This window comes from Solanum pennellii, chromosome 11 (assembly GCF_001406875.1).
Source record: "Solanum pennellii chromosome 11, SPENNV200".
NCBI classification, from domain to species: Eukaryota; Viridiplantae; Streptophyta; class Magnoliopsida; order Solanales; family Solanaceae; genus Solanum; species Solanum pennellii.
In genome coordinates, this window is record NC_028647.1 from 54,546,280 (window position 1) to 54,563,002 (window position 16,723).

The window sequence follows — 16,723 nt, forward strand, 5'->3', positions numbered from 1 at the left end:
AATGTTGATCAAAGATGTTGAAACGGGATATATGAATATTGATGCCATGAAATCATGACTTGAATGTGTGCTCTTGATATGTTATTGATGTGTGATTGGGATAGGCTGTCACGTTCCGGCAGTCTAAATGGGATCGGTTTCCACGTTCCAACATAAAAATGGGATCGAATTGCCATGTTCTTGCATGATGACAGTTTGACTTTGCATTCCGTGAAAGGACTATGTGATGAATCATGCGATTCTGATGTTGATTTTTATGATAATATAAATATGTTGATTTTTAAGCATGTATTATAATGTTGTAATTGCTTGTTTATGTTACACTAGTGGGATAGTCGTGTGATCCTACTAGTACACGATTGTTGTACACTGATTCTGCACTTGCTCTTATTTTTGTTGAGTATAGGGCATCTTCACACGATTATTGACAGACCTCGATTAGGAAATCGGTGATCGTTTTGAGTTCAAGGGTGAGCCACATTGTTCGAGCTGCCATGAAATTCATTTTAGCCTACGTCCACCATTTTCGGACCTAGACCTTGTTTTAGTTAGTTAGTTAGTTCATTTGAAAATCTTGTTAGACTTGGTTATCATTTCTAGTTTTGGTACATTGACTTTCAGATTCTAGATTTATCTACCGCAATTGTTAATTAGTTATGAACTCTTTATTTTGTAATAGAACCTTGTCTTTAGTTATTTTACTTTTTTCCATAACCTAAATGTCTTAGTTCTTAGATTTATAGCTTTAGTTGGTTGTTAGTAGTGGTTCTCCCACCGAGTTGTAGTGTGGGGGCCAATCGTGACGATCTGGGTCATGAAAAAGTTGGTATCAGAGCCTAGGTTCGATGATCTCAATGTACTAAAATGATTCTAATAGAGTCTCGCGGAACCGTACGGGGATGCTTTCTTCGAGAAGCTATAGGACTTTAGGAAATCTCCATTTTAATTTCTCTTGTATCCTTAATTCTATGACTTTGATTCCAGTTGATGTCTGGCGATTCAAATTGGTAGTTAACTTATTTCACTCTTCTATCCGCAGATGGTTAATACTAAGTATAATGGTGTAGGCCCGTATCTCCTGGTAATGCTCCAGCTGAGGAACCCGCTATGAGAGGTCAAGGTCGAGGCAGAGATTGAGGAAGAGCTAGGGTTACAGGCCGTGGGAGAGTGGCGCCTATTGTGGATGAGGTACTAAACGATTATGTTCCAGTGAATGAGAACCTCCGACATATGAGGAAGTGATAGACGAGGATGAAGACATTGAGAATGTTGGAGAGGTTGAGCAAGAGGAAGGAGGGAAAGCTGATGTCATAGGAATTCCTCCCATTGATTCGATGTTAGCTCAGAAAATCATGTCAATTTTTAAAGGATTGGCTGGTCCGGGGATGATTCCACCTACTCAAGCCCCCATGAATCTCGCTATTGCTAAAAATATGCCCAAGCCGGTAGGGGAGGGGATTACAATGCTTTCTTATGTCCTTTGTTAGGTTCTGTGATGACCGCTAATGAGCATGATATGTTGACCAAGTTCTTAAAGCTCAAGCCCCTGGTATTTCTTGGTTCGGAGACAGAGGATGCTTATGAGTTCATCTTAAACTGTTATGAGACGTTGCATAAGTTGAGTATCATTCACCAATGTGGGGTTGAGTTCATGTCTTTTCAACTTCAAGGTGAGGCTAAGCAATGTCGGAGATATTACATGGATTGCAGAGCCTCTACATTACATCCACATACTTGGACCTAATTTCATGCCTTGTTTTTAGAGAAGTATGTGCCTAAGACTTTGAGAGATCGCAAGAAGGATGAATTTATGACATTAGAACAGGGTAGTATGTATGTGGCTACTTATGAAGACAAGTTCCACTCTTTATCTAGATATGTTAAACAATTGGTAACCATGGAAGAGGAGAGAATCCGGTTGTTCATTAGAGGTTTGGATTCTAAGCTTCAAGTGTTATCTGTTCACATGACTTCTGCATGAAGGAGTTTGAATGAAGTGACCGTTATGTAAAGAAAGTTGAGGAGGTGAGGCGATATGGTCAAGACAATGCTTTGGCTAAGAGGGCCAAGCATTTTGGAAATTTTCAAGGCTCCTATGCTTGAGGATTTGGTCGACCTACACTCACGGCCAAGCCTATTCAGTCCGCCATGCCCGGCTTCACAGGTAACTATTCGGGGACTCCTTCTAATAAATTTTCAAGTGATCAGAGTATTGGGCACGTGGCGGGCAGAAGACCATCTGGAGGTTGCACTTGCTTTAGTCGTGGGAAACATGGACACATGATGAGGAACTCCCCACAATCGTGTTCACTTGAGTCCGGTCAGCAACCTTCTACATGTAGGATGATGAGGAAATCAGAGAGGTTGTAGAGATAAAGGAAATGGTAATGGAGGTAGAGGTAACGCGCAACCATGCAAGGAGGTGTCTCATGTGTATGGTAAAGCTCAATATTATGCCTTTTCGAGCATGAATGAGGCATAGGGGTCTGATGCAGTGATCACAATTACTATTCTTGTCTTCAACCGATTGGCTAATGTATTATTTGATCTAGTTCTCACCTACTCTTATGTGTTTGTGATTTTTTCCTATGATTTTGAGATGTTATGTGATATCCTTGATGAACCTATACGTGTTTCTACCCCGGTTGGCGAGTCAATCATAGTCATCCATGTGTATCATGCATGCTCTTTTTCGTTTATGGGATTTCAGACTTGGACTGATTTGGTGATTTTGGATATGACTGACTTTGACATAATTTTAGGCATGACTTGGTTGTCTCCCCATTATGTTTTTCTTAATTGTAATACTAAGTTTGTGACTTTAGAAATTCTGTAAAGGGAAAAATTAGAGTGGAAAAGGGTGTACAAGCCTAAGCAAGTTAAGATTATATCCTCCATCCGGGCTAGTAAATTCGTATAGTAAGGTTGTTTAGATTATTTGGTCATGTTAGCGATGTTGAGATTGAAGCTCCATCCATTAGGTTTATTCTCGGTGGTGTTGGAATTTAAGGAAGTTTTCCCAAATGATTTGACCGACATTCCTCTGGATAGAGACATAGATTTTTGTATTGACTTAGATCCTAGTACGCACCCCATTTATATCCCTCCATATCGTATGACTTCGGTGGAAGTTGAGAGAGCTTCAGGCTTAAATCCAAGAGCTTCTTGATAAGGATTTTATCCATCCTAGTTCTTCCCCATGGAGTGCTCTGATTTTATTTGTTAAGAAGAAGGATGATAGCATGAGGATGTGCATAGATTACAGGCAATTGAATAAGGTCACTATATGGAATAGGTACCCCTTTCCTAGGATAGATGATCTTTTTGACCAATTTCAAGGTGCAACGATATTCTCTAAGATTTATTTAAGATATGGGTATTTTCAATTGAAGATTAGGCTTGAAGATATACCTTAGACGTTGATTAAGTCTCGTTATAGGCACTATGAATTTTTTATCATGTCATTAAGGTTGATCAATGCACTTGCAACCTTCATGAGCTTGATGAATGGAGTTCTCAAGACGTTTCTTGACTCTTTTGTGATATTTTTTATTGATGACACTTAGATGTATTCAAAAAGTTAAGAATAGAATGTTAACCATCTTCGTACTATTTTGGGTATCCTCGGAAAACAAAAGTTATGTGCAAAATTTCAAGTGTGAAGTTTGGTTGAAGTTGCATTTTTGGGGTATGTGGTGTCAAAAGAAGGGGTAAGGTTAGATCCCCCAAAAGTTTTAAGCGGTTAAGAATTGGGTACGATATAGTTCAGTGATGGAGGTTAGGAGTTTTGCGGGACTTGCTAGTTATTAACAACGTTTTGTTAAGAATTGCTTCAATTGCTACACACTTGACCAATCTTACCAAAAAAGAGGTACCATTTGAATGGACTGAAAACGTGAGGAGAGCTTCCAAAATCTTAAGGCTCTTTTGACCACCGCGCCCATTCTAGCATTACCGATAGAGTGTAAGGACTTTCTTGTTTATTGTGATGCTTCACATTCTAGATTTGTGTTGTGTTGATGCTGGATAAGAATGTCATAGCTTATGCCTCGCGTCAATTGAAGGTGAACGAGAGGGAATTATGTCACTCATGATTTGGAGTTAGCAGTGGTGGTATTTGCTCTAAAATATATGGAGACATTATTTCTATAGAGTTAAGTGTAAGGTATTTATAGATCATCGTAGTTTGCAACATATATTCACCAAATAGGATTTGAATTTGAGACCACAAGGATGGATGGAATTACTCAAGGATTATGATATGACTATTCAATACCATCCGAGTAAGGCAAATGTTGTAGCAGACACCTTGAGTGGAAAAACGATGAGTATGGGTAGTTTAGCTCACTTGAGAGGAACGAAACGACTGCTGTCCAAGGAAATTCAGACCTTAGCGTCTAAGTTCGTGCAGTTGGGCATTTCTGAAAGAGCTAAGTCCATGTTCATACAGGAAATCAAGCCATGCATTTGATGATGGGGACTTAGATGAGCTTAGAACCAAAATTGAAATAGGTAAGTCTCAAGGAACCACTCTAGATGTGGATGTTGTGCTCAACTATAAGGGTAGAATATGTGTTCCAAGAGTTGATGATTTGATTTCAGGGTTGTTGGAAGAGGCTCATGGCTCGCGCTATTCTACTCATCCGGGTCTGACCAAGATGTATAGAGATCTTAAACGATCTATTTGTGATCGGGTATAAGGAAAGACATTGAGAAGTCTGTGGTGGAGTGTCAAAATTGTCAACAAGTGAAGTATGAACATCAAAGTCCTGCGCGGCTACTTCAAAGGATGCCAATTCTGAAATGAAAGTGGAAAAAGATAATCATGGATTTTGTGGTTGGTCTTCCCAAAACTTTGAGAAAATTTGATTATATTTGGGTTGTAGTTGATAGATTGACTAAGTCATCCCTTTTCATTCTGGTAAAGGTGGATTACCACGTTGAGTATTTCTCTAGGATTTATGTAAAGGAGACAGTGAGGTTGCATAGGGTGCCCCTTTCCATCATATCAGATCATGGTATCCTTTTCACTCCCAAGTTTTGGAGGAAGTTGCATGAGGAATTAAGCAGGAAACTCACTTTTAATGCAACCTTCCATCTCTAGACAGATGGACAATCAAAAAGGACTACGCAAGTGTTGGAGGACATATTAAGAGCTTGTATAATTGATTTATTGGGGCATTTGGATAATTTCTTACCACTATGTGAGTTATCCTATAATAATAGTTATTACTCGAGCATTGATATGGATCCATTTGAGGCGTTAAATGGGAGATAATATTGATCTCCCATAGGTTGGTTTGAATCTTGATATGTAAGACCTTTGGGGGTTGACTTAGTGGAGGAGCAATATAAGATGGGGAGCATTCAAACTAAACTTCAAGCTGCGCAGAGTAGACAAAAGAAGTACGCGGATCACAAGGTGAGATACATGGAATTTCGAGGCAACAATGTTCTTCTCAAGGTATCACCCATGAAGAGGGTGATGAGATTTGGTAAGAGGGGTAAGTTGAGTCCTCTCTATATTGGTCCCTTTGAGGTTCTTGAACGTGTAGGATCAGTGGCATATAAATTGGCTCTACCTCCCAATTTATCCGGTGTACATCCCATATATCATGTGTCTATGTTGAAGAGATATCATGGTGATTGTAACTATATCATTAAGTGGGACTCAATAGTGCTAGACAAGGATCTCAATATGAGGAGTAACAGATTGCTATTCTTGATCGTGATGTCCGGACGTTGAGGACCAAAGAGATAGTCCCATGAAAGTCAATAGAAGCATCGTCTAGTTGAATTAGCTATTTGGGATACCAAAAAGGATATGCGAGACAAGTATCCGCAATTATTCATCGAATAAGGTACTACCTTGTTCCTTTTCTAGCCTACCTTTCCTTAGTTGATCATTGGGGGACGAGTGATGGGTAAATAGGTATCTATTGTAACGATCGAGTTTAGTCGCTATTGAAATGCCAGTGGAAAAAAATTGGGACCGGAAAAACTTTTTCGTAGTACTAGAATTTTTCCAAACCTTGTCCAGATTCGGAGGAATTTCGAGTCATTAAGGTGTAGCTAAATCTGGTAACAATAAGGTGGAGTAAATATAGAATTGATTACATAATCATTTAGATAACTCGTTAAGGAATCCGTACGACTTACGGAATTGAATTTGGATAAGTAGATCATCGGAAAATAATTTTGACGCTAAGGGCATTTTTGGAGCGTAGTGAGTTATAAGGGTGTTGTAAAAAGGGAGAAGTAAAAATCCCTTAGGATCTCACTGCCTCAATTCGTGAAATAAAAGGATTTTGGGATTTTTTCGAGGGAAGCTCACCGAATCATTTCATGTCACTACGACGGAATGGGTGTCATTGTAGTGGGATGACGAGTTTAAAATTCGTAAATAAAACTCATAAACGCTCTTATTTTTTATTTTTAGAGTTTTTGATTTCAAAGATGACCCCTGAGCTATTTCAACTCGCTTTCCACCATTCTTGAAGATAGAGGTAAGCTTTTTACTCCTCGGATTCATTTTTCGATCCGTAGAACATTTTAGAATGGGTCAGTATTGATGGGGAAGGATTTCTTGAAGAATCCTATGGTGGAATAACCCTAAATTGACTAGTTGGGGTCATGGGTTTTGAACTAGGGTTCATAGATTGTTAGTATTTTCGGAATTTAGTGTTTCTTTATTGATTTCCTTATATAAATTGTTGTTTGTAGATCGAGAACAAGCAAAACAAATTCGGAAAGGAAGGGATCAAGTTTTATAGGGTTTTAAGATTGTTTCGAGGTAGGTTAAGGTTGTGATTCTATGATTGTGTGATAGATGCTTGCTTTGCTTCATTGTGATACTTAAATATGTATGCATGTTACAATATTGATCATAGATGTTGAAATGGGATATGAATATTGATTCCATGAAATCATGACTTGAATGTGTGGTCTTGATGAGTTGTTGGGATCGGTTGACACATTCTAACACTCAAAAGGGATCAGCTGCCACGTTTTCGCACTCTTATTGGGATTGGTTGCAACGTTCTGGCATAGAATGGGATTGAATTACCACGTTCCGGCATGCTAACAGTTTGACTTTGGGTTCCGTGAGAGGACAAACTATGTGATGAAGCATGTGAATTATGATGTTCATATTTATGATAATATTGAATATATTGATATTTATGCATGTATTATAATGTTGTAATTGCTTGTTTATGTTACACTAATGGGATAGCCGATCCTACCAGTGCACGATGGTTGTGTACTGATTCAAAATTTGCTTTTATTTTTGTTGAATAAAGGGCATCTTCACACGCAACTGTTGATAGACCTCCCTTAAGAGATCGATGATCGCTTCGAGTTCAAGGGTGAGCCACATTGTTCGGGCTACCATGTAATTCTCTTTAGTCTACGTCCACCATTTTCTGACCTAGATCTTGTTTTAGTTTGTTAGTTCATTAGAAATTCTTAGCAGGAGAGTCAGCGGTATGGGTAGAAAGAAAATTTTGACTTTTTTTTTACTTAAAAAATCATTTTTGAATAATAAAGGTGTATAATAGGTCGTCGTAATAGTTTAAGCGTGTAACTTACTTTTTGGTACAAGTTTCAGGGAATTTATGTATTTTTCCATATATATATATATATAAAAGGAGAAGAACAAATGACACATGTCAGCACCACAAACTTTCAGAATATTAATGTAACACCCTGTATCCAAAACAGACCAAAAAACCAGTTTTTCAGAGAATCTAAAGGTGCAACAGACAGTGGCAATCGACGGACCGTAGCCTAACCCACGGTCCGTCCAGCACATCCGTCGATTGGGTCAGAAACGACCCAAAATCTCAATCCAGAAAATTTGACTAACTGTCGAAAGACGGACTGACTTACGGTCCGTAGTCTGCTACCATCAATCAACACCCCATTCACCCACTCTCTGATAAGAACCATGATTGAACAACATGGTTCGTAGATGGACCTACGGTCCGTATGTCTAACCATAAGTGAGAAATAAGAGACCATTTGGGGGAAAATACAGTTGGGTCAACTCAGATGGTCATAACTCTTAGCACAAAATTAATTAGGTGTCCCATAACCTACCAAAAGATAGATAATTGAATTTATTTTCCATATCCACCGACCTTGCTAAATTCAAACCTCCGAGAAAAAAGTTATGCCCATTTTAGTAAAGGCATGTCAAACAAGCCCAACCTACGGACCAAACGACGCACCGTCGATGGAACAACGGACAGTCTATCCAGGTCGTCGTTTGGTCCGACAGCAATTTACACAAGGGTATTTTGGTCTTTTCCCACTTTGTTTAAACACTAAGACTTAACCCTAAATCATCAAATTTTAGTTAGTTTAAGCCTAGAAAAATAACTAAAACTTAACCTAAGTCATATCATTAATCAAAACATAGAAAATTAGAAGCAAGAAAGGAGAAAAAAAGGTCAAGAACCCCATATCAAGAAGCAGCAAGGTTGCAGCGATTCCAGCCCCAAAACAGAAGTGTTTTTTCCTGGTATTTTATCACCAGATATGTGTGATTTCACTAGTGGGTTTCCTTTCATCCATTGGGTCCCTAGTTTTCAGTCAGTTCTTGATTCTCTTTTCATGATTATACCTAGGGTTTCTAGAATTGTAGCAGATCATCATGAAATAGTTAAATATATGTTCCAAATCAGATTGTAAAGTTATTATTCAGTTTATCGCATAAATTTCAGAATCCTAGCTTTGTATTTGTTTAGTTCTTGAATTGCACATGCTAGGTCAGATATTTAAGCGATTAAATTATACATGCCTCAGTTTTAATGCATCATTATCAGATTAAATGTTGCATTCACAGTTTGCATGTTCAGTTTTGAGTTATCCAGTATTTACAGAAATTCAGTCATAATGTCTTAATCACTTTAGTCATTGGGAGTAACATAATACCGAGTTGTACTAGGGTTTAACATACCCAATTAGCCCCAGAACTACTAGCCAACTAGGTTGTAAGTCCCCTTTGTGGGCAATCAGTTTAGTGATCATACCTCTGGCAGGGTATATTGGGCCCTCTCGATGAGGCATATACATCGGACTCCACATTTAGCTCATGTGCTTTTATCATCGATTATTAGTAGCTCTCACAGTTCAGTTAGAGTCTCTTGCATTGACCATTTATCAGTATACTCAGTATATAATTTCAGCATGTTATAAATTCGTCATTGTATTAAGTTAGCTCAGAATTCTCTATATCATGTTTCGATTATTATACTTGATTTTGTGCTTGTTCAGTTATGATTTATTTCAGCTTTATTCTATCCTACATGCTCAATACCTTTCAAGTACTGACGCATACGTGCGCTACATCTTCTCGTGATGTAGGTTCAGTTTCTCAGTATCCACATCATGCATAGATCGATTTCTGATCTTCAGTTCAGCAGATTCAGTGGTGAGTCCTAATTCTCCAAGGACAATAGTCATGAGTTTCTTTTTAGTATTTAGTCTTTTAGTTTCAGTTTTTGCTAGATTTAGCTGGGGCTTGTTCTAGTATTTCTAGTCTAGTTTAGAGGCTATTTTCAGACATAGTTTCATATTAGTGTTGAGTTAATAACTTCTTTGTATTAAACTCATTGTTTCAAATATCTCAGTGACAGAATATGGGTATTCCCCATCTTTTCATTTAAAAATTATGATTTAGTTTCCGCAACAGTTTCCATTCTTTAGTATGCTCATGCACATGCCAGCAGGGTTACCTTGGGATCACTGGTGGTCCTAGGTTTTGTGTCCGCATCTCGGGGGTAGCTCAGGGTATGAAAAAACTTGGTATCAAAGCTCTATGTTCAAGAGTCCTAGGATGTCTAAAAAGCCGCACTAAGTAGAGTCGTTTTCATGGGTGTGAAGTGTACCATATCTAATGAGATGGAGTCTATGAAGTGTTATAGGAAAAAATTAAATTTCTTATTACTCTTATCGTGCGTAAGGTATGATCTTATTCCATTCTAACTTGACGTTCTATGTTTTAGATCATGTCTCCTCGTAGAGCTAATGCTAGGAAAGCGAATGCCAGAAATGAAAACGCAGCTCCTCCAGTCCCAGATTAGGAAGTCTCTAATGCTGAGTTCAGGAATGCCACACAGATGATTGCTCACAGTATGACTAACTAGAACGATCAGGTTTATCCTCATGTGAATAAAAATGGTGGATCAGTAGTAGCAAGGGTCCGTGACTTTGTTAGAATGAATCCGCCTGAGTTCTTAGGATCGTAAGCTAATAAGGATCTTCAAAATTTCTTGGATGAGATCAAGAAAGTTTTTGAGGTAATACAAGTCACTGGAAATGATCAGGTTGAGTTGGCATCTTACCAGTTGAAAGATGTTGCTCATATTTTATACACTCAATGGAAGGAGAATAGGGGTGCAAATGCGGCTCCTATCACTTGGGATTGCTTAAGTGAGACTTTTCTTGACAGGTTTTTCCCAATAGAGTTGAGAGAAGCAAAATCCCAAGAATTCATGAACTTAATGTAGGGTAACATGACAGTCCTAAAGTATGGATTCAAGTTTAACCAACTCTCCAGGTATGCTCCTCCCATGGTTGCTGATGCTAAGGCTCAGATAAATAAGTTCTTGTATGGAGTGTCGGATTTGGTGAAAACTGAGTGCAGAAGTGGTATGTTACTTGGAGATATGAACATCTTTAGGCTTATGACTCATTCTCAACAGGTTGAGGGTGATATGCTTAGGGAACATGCTAAGGAGAATAAGAAGGCTAGGACAGGGAACTATGACTATTCTCAGCAGAAATCGGGTGGTGGAAATATCTCCCAGAGTCTGCAGAAGTTTTCAGCTCCCGCCCCTTCGTCAGCTAGTGTTCCATCCTCCAAGAACAGGTATGACCAAAAGGGTGGAGCACCAAGCTCTCAATCTCAGGAAAGTGTTTCAGACACCAAGACTTACCCCACTTGCCCTAAGTGTGGTAAGAACCATCCGGGCGATGTCTTGCACGAAAGAAGGGATATTTTGGGTGTGGTCAGTCTTGTAACAGGTTGAGGGATTGTCCTTCTAGACAGGGTCAAGGAGGCAGAAATGGTAGAGCTCAGTCTACAACTTCAGCAGCACCAGCAAGTCGCCCAACTCAGTAGGGTAACTCATCTAGTACTGGTGGCGGTCAGCGCCAGAACAGGTTGTATGCTCTTCAGGCTCGCCAAGATTAGGAAGGTTCTCCTTATGTAGTCACTGGTACGTTACGAGTCATTGACCTTGATGTTTATGCATTATTAGATCCAGGGGATACTCTTTCTTTTGTAACTCTTTACATAGCAGTCCAATTCAGTGTTAGTCCAAAAACTCTTTCAGAACCTTTCTCAGTCTCTACTCTAGTCGGTGACCCAATTATATCTAGACCGGTATACAGAAATTGCTCTGTCACAGTATATCAGAAAGTCACCTCAGCAGATCTTGTATAGTTAGAAATGGTAGAATTCGATGTTATTCTAGGCATGGATTGGTTATATTCATGTTATGCCTCAGTCGATTGTAGAACTAAGATTGTTCGTTTTTGGTTTCCAAACGAACCAATCCTAAAATGGAAGGGTTGTAGCTTAGAGCCTATGTGTTGATTCATTTCTTACCTTAAGGCCAGAAAGATGATCTCTAAGGATTATCTCTATCATCTACTTCGGGTTAAATATTTTAGCTATGAAACCCCAACTCTTGAGTCAGTTCCAGTAGTCTGTGAGTTTCCAAAAGTATTTCCAGAAGATCTTCTCATAGTCCCTCCCGAAAGGGAAATCAACTTTGGAATTGATCTCCTTCCAAATACCTAGCTTATTTCTATTCCTCCTTACAGAATGGCTCCAGAAGAGCTTAAGGAATTGAAAGAGCAGTTGAAAGACCTTCTATATAAGGGCTTCATTACACCTAGTATTTCACCATGGGGGTGCGCCAGTGTTGTTTGTAAGGAAGAAAGATGGTTCTCTCAGAATGTGCATTGACTATAGACAGTTGAACAAGGTCACAATCAACAATAAGTATCCCATCCCCAGGATTGATGACTTGTTTGACCGATTTCAGGGTGCTAGTCACTTCTTACAGATAGACCTCTGATCGGGTTATCATCAGCTTAGAGTCAGAGATAGTGACATTCTGAAATAGCCTTCAGAACATGGTATGGTCATTAAAAATTTGTAGTTATGTCATTTGGACTAACCATTGCTACTGCAGCTTTCATGGATTTGATGAATAGAGTGTTGATACAGTATTTGGACTTGTTCATTATTGTCTTCATTAATGATATCCTCATTTACTCTAGGAATGAGGAAGAACATGCGAGTCATTTGAGAATTCTTTTAAAGACTCTCAAGGATCGTCAGTTATTCGCTAAGTTCAGCAAATGTGAGTTCTTGTTGCAATCTTTTGCTTTTCCTGGTCACATTGTATCTAGCGAAGTGATTCGAGTGGATTCACAGAAGATAGAAGTAGTGAAACAATGGCTCAGACCTACCTCTGCTGCAAATATCAGAAGTTTCTTGGGTATAGCGTGTTATTATAGAAGGTTCGTGGAAGGATTTTCATCCATAGCCTCACCATTTACTAGGTTAATTCAGAAGATGGTCAAGTTTCAATGGTCAGATGATTTTGAGAAAAACTTTGCCGAATTGAAAACAAGATTGACTACAACTCTTGTCTTGATTCTACTAGAAGGTTCAGATGGTTATGTGATCTGTTATGATACATCTAGAGTTGGCCTAGGTTGTGTGTTAATGCATCAAGATAAGGTTATAGTGTATGCTTCTAGACAGCTTAAGGTGCTTGAAAAGAACTATCCAACTCATGACCTCGAGCTTGCAGCAGTAGTGTTTGAACTCAAGATATGGAGACACTACTTGTACGGTGTTCATGTAGATGTGTTCATTGACCATAAGAGCCTTCAGTATGTGTTCACCCAGAAAGAGTTGAATCTTCGCCAGAGAAGATGGATTGAGTTCCTTAAGGATTATGATATGAGTGTGTATTATCATCCTGGTAATGTGAATGTAGTAGAAGATAGACTTATGATAGCCCAAAGTCGTTAGAAATCTTACGCAGATGTAAGGAGAAGTGAACTAGAGTTCCAAGTTGATGATTGGGTTTTTCTGAAAGTCTCACCTATGAAAGGCGTGATGAGATTTGGCAAGAAAAGAAAACTCAATCACAGATATGTAGGCCCTTACAAGATCTTGAAAAGTATTGGCAAGGTGGCATATGAGTTAGATTTGCCAACAGAACTAGAATCAGTATATCCAGTCTTCCACATCTAGCTCTTGAAGAAATGCGTGGGTGACCCAACCTCTGTAGTTCCATTAGAGAGTGTGGCAGTGAAAGATATTCTCTCTTATGAGGATGTACTAGTTGATATTCTTGACCGTCAAGTTAGAAGGTTGAGAAATAAAGAAGTCGCTTCAGTCAAGGTTTTGTGGAGGAGTCAGTCCGTAGAGGGAGCTACTTGGGAGGGAGAAGCAACCATGAAAGCCAAGTATCCTACCTCTTTCCTTCTGATTCCACTCCAGTTTGATATAATAGTTCCTCTTCAGTTTTCCAGTTATTCATGCGTAAATTTAGTCTTAGAATCATGTTCTCTCAGTTTGTACTGGCATTTTCAGCATAGTTGCATGTTCTCGAAACTCAATTCACTTAGAAAGTCAGTTCTCAGTGTTTAGTAGTAGGGTTTGTAGCTCTCTCCCTCTATTTCAGCCAGTTTAGTCTTCATTCGAGGACGAATATTCCCAAGGGAGAGATAATGTAACACCCAGTATCTAAAACAGACCTAAAAAACTAGTTTTTCAGAAATCTACAGGTGCAACAGACAGTGGCCATAGATGGACAGTAGTCTGACCCACGGTTCATCCTACACATCCCTTGATTGGGTCAGAAACCACCTAAAATTTCAATTGAAAAAGTTTGACTAAGTGTCGAACGAGGACGGACTTACAGTCCGTAGGTCAAACTACAGTCTGTAGTCTGCGACCGTCGATCAACACCCCATTCACTCACTCTCTGATAAGAACCATGATTGACCAATACGGTTCATAGATGGACCTAGGGTCCGTAGGTCTAACCGTAGGTGAGAAATAACATACACTAGGGGGGAAATGCAGTTGGGTCAACTTCAGATGGTCATAACTCTTAGCACAAAATGAATTACGTGTCCCATGACTAACCAAAGATAGATAATTGAATTAGTTTTCCATAGCCACCGACTATGCTAAAATCAGACCTCCGAGTAAAAGGTTATGTCCGTTTTAGTAAAGGTCTATCAAACAGGCCCAACCTACGGACCAAACGACGGACCGTCTGTCCTGGTCGTCATTTGGTCCGACAGCAATTTACCCAGGGGTCTTTTGGTCTTTTCTCACTTCGTTTAAACCCTAAGATATGTCGTTTTAACCCTAAATCATCATATTTGAGTAAGTTTAAGCCTAGAAACATAACTAAAACTTACCCTAAGTCAAATCATTAATCAAAACATAGAAAATTAGAAGCAAGAAATGAGAAAAAAAGGTCAAGAACCCTACTTCAAGAAGCAACATGGTTGCAGCAGTTCCAGCCCCAGAACCTAAGTGTTTTTCCGTGAATTTCATCATAAGGTATGTGGGATTTTACTAATGGATTCCTTTCACCCATTGGGTCCCTAGTTTTCAGTCAGTTTTTTATTCTCTTATCATGATTAAACCTAGGGTTTCTAGAATTATAGCAGATCATCATGAATTAGTTAAATATATGTTCCAAATCATATTTGTAAAGTTATTATTCAGTTTATCACATGAATTTCAGAACCCTACCTTTGTATTTCTTTAGTTCTTGAATTACACATGCTAGGTCAGATATTTCAGCTATTGAGTTATACATACCTCAGTTTTAATGCATCATTATCAGATTAAATGTTGCATTCTCAGTTTGCATGTTTAGTTTTGAGTTATCCAGTATTTACAGAAATTCAGTCATAATGTCTAATCACTTTATTCATTGGGAGTAGCATAATACTGAGTAGGACTAGGGTTTAGCGTACCCAATTATCCCCAGAACTACTAGCCAAGTAGGTTGTAAGTCCCCTTTGTGGACAATCAGTTTAATGATCACGCCAGTGTGTCTTTATACCTTTGGCAGAGTAAATTGGGTCCTCTTGATGGGGCGTATACATCGGACTCCACATTTAACTCATGAGGTTTTATTATCGGTTATTAGTAACTGCCACAGCTCAGTCAGACTCTCTTGCATTGACCATTTATCAGTATACTCAGGATATAATTTCAGCATGTTATAAATTGGTCATTGTATTCACTTAGCTCAGAATTCTTTATATCATGTTCAGATTATTATACTTGATTTTGTGCTTGTTCAGTTATGATTTATTTCAGCTTTATTACGTGCGCTACATCTTCTCGTGATGTATGTTCAGGTTCTCAGCATCCAGATCACGCATAGAACGATTTCTGATCTTCAGTTTAGCAGATTCAGTGGTGAGCCCTCATTCTCCGAGGATAATAGTAATGAGTTTCTTTTCAGTATTTAGTCTTTTAGTTTCAATTTTTGCTAGATTTAGCTGGGGCTTTTTCCAGTATTTCTAGTGCAGTTTAGAGGCTATTTTCAGGCATAATTAGTTTCAGTTTAGTGTTGAGTTAATAATTGTTTTTGTATTAAAATCATTGTTTCAAATATCTCAGTTATAGTATATGGGTATTCCCCATCTTTTCATTTAAAATTATGATTTAGCTTCCACAACAGTTTATATTCTTTAGTATGCTCATGCACATGCCAGCAGGGTTAGCTTGGGATTACTTGTGATCCTAGGTTCCATGTCCGCGTCTCAAGGGTAGCACGGGGTGTGACATTTAAACAAGTAATAAATAAATAAATAAATAAATATAGATACATGTCAATGATTAGAATTAGAACGACACATGTCAAAATCACAAATTTTTAAAATTTTTAGATTTAACTAATTTTAAATAATCAACAACGAATTAATTGAATATAAACACATGCCAATAATTAAAATTAGACACAAATATTATATCCAATTAATTCTGCGGTAGTTACACACAATTGTAAATAAATAATAATAAATTATTAGAGCTATTTATCAGACCTAGTTAATTTAACGGCAGTTACACACTTAAAAATTCACAGTTATTGTTTTTTAAAATTTAATTTTTTTATGTTATTTGAAACAATAGAATTTCATTATATGTAATAACAGATAGTATTAAATAATAGTATTAAATAATATTAGTATTTACTGTGTACTAATCCTAGTCCTATTAGGATTAGTACTCCTTAATTCTAGTCCTATTAGGATTAGTACTCCTTAATCCATGTCCTATTAGGATTAGTACTCCTTCCTATATCTCCTATATATATCTCTCATGTATTCCCTTATTAGGTTAACACTTCAATACAATCAATATTCCTTCATGGTATCAAGAGCCAGAAAACCTAGATCTTCTTTTCTCTAGGTTTTTTTTTTCTCTCTTTAGGGCACCGATCGTTCCCTCTCTTCTCTTGGGCGGCGGCAGCCATGACAACCGAGGTGGATCCTCTCAATTCACTTCCTTCTGGCGTTAAACTCCTTCTCAGGCATCTTCATGCCCTGATTCACGAAAAATTATCAGACATAAATTACCCTACATGGAAAATCACCGTTCTTACAGCCCTTGAGGCCAATTACCTTCTCAAATACGTCGATGGAAGCACAGAAC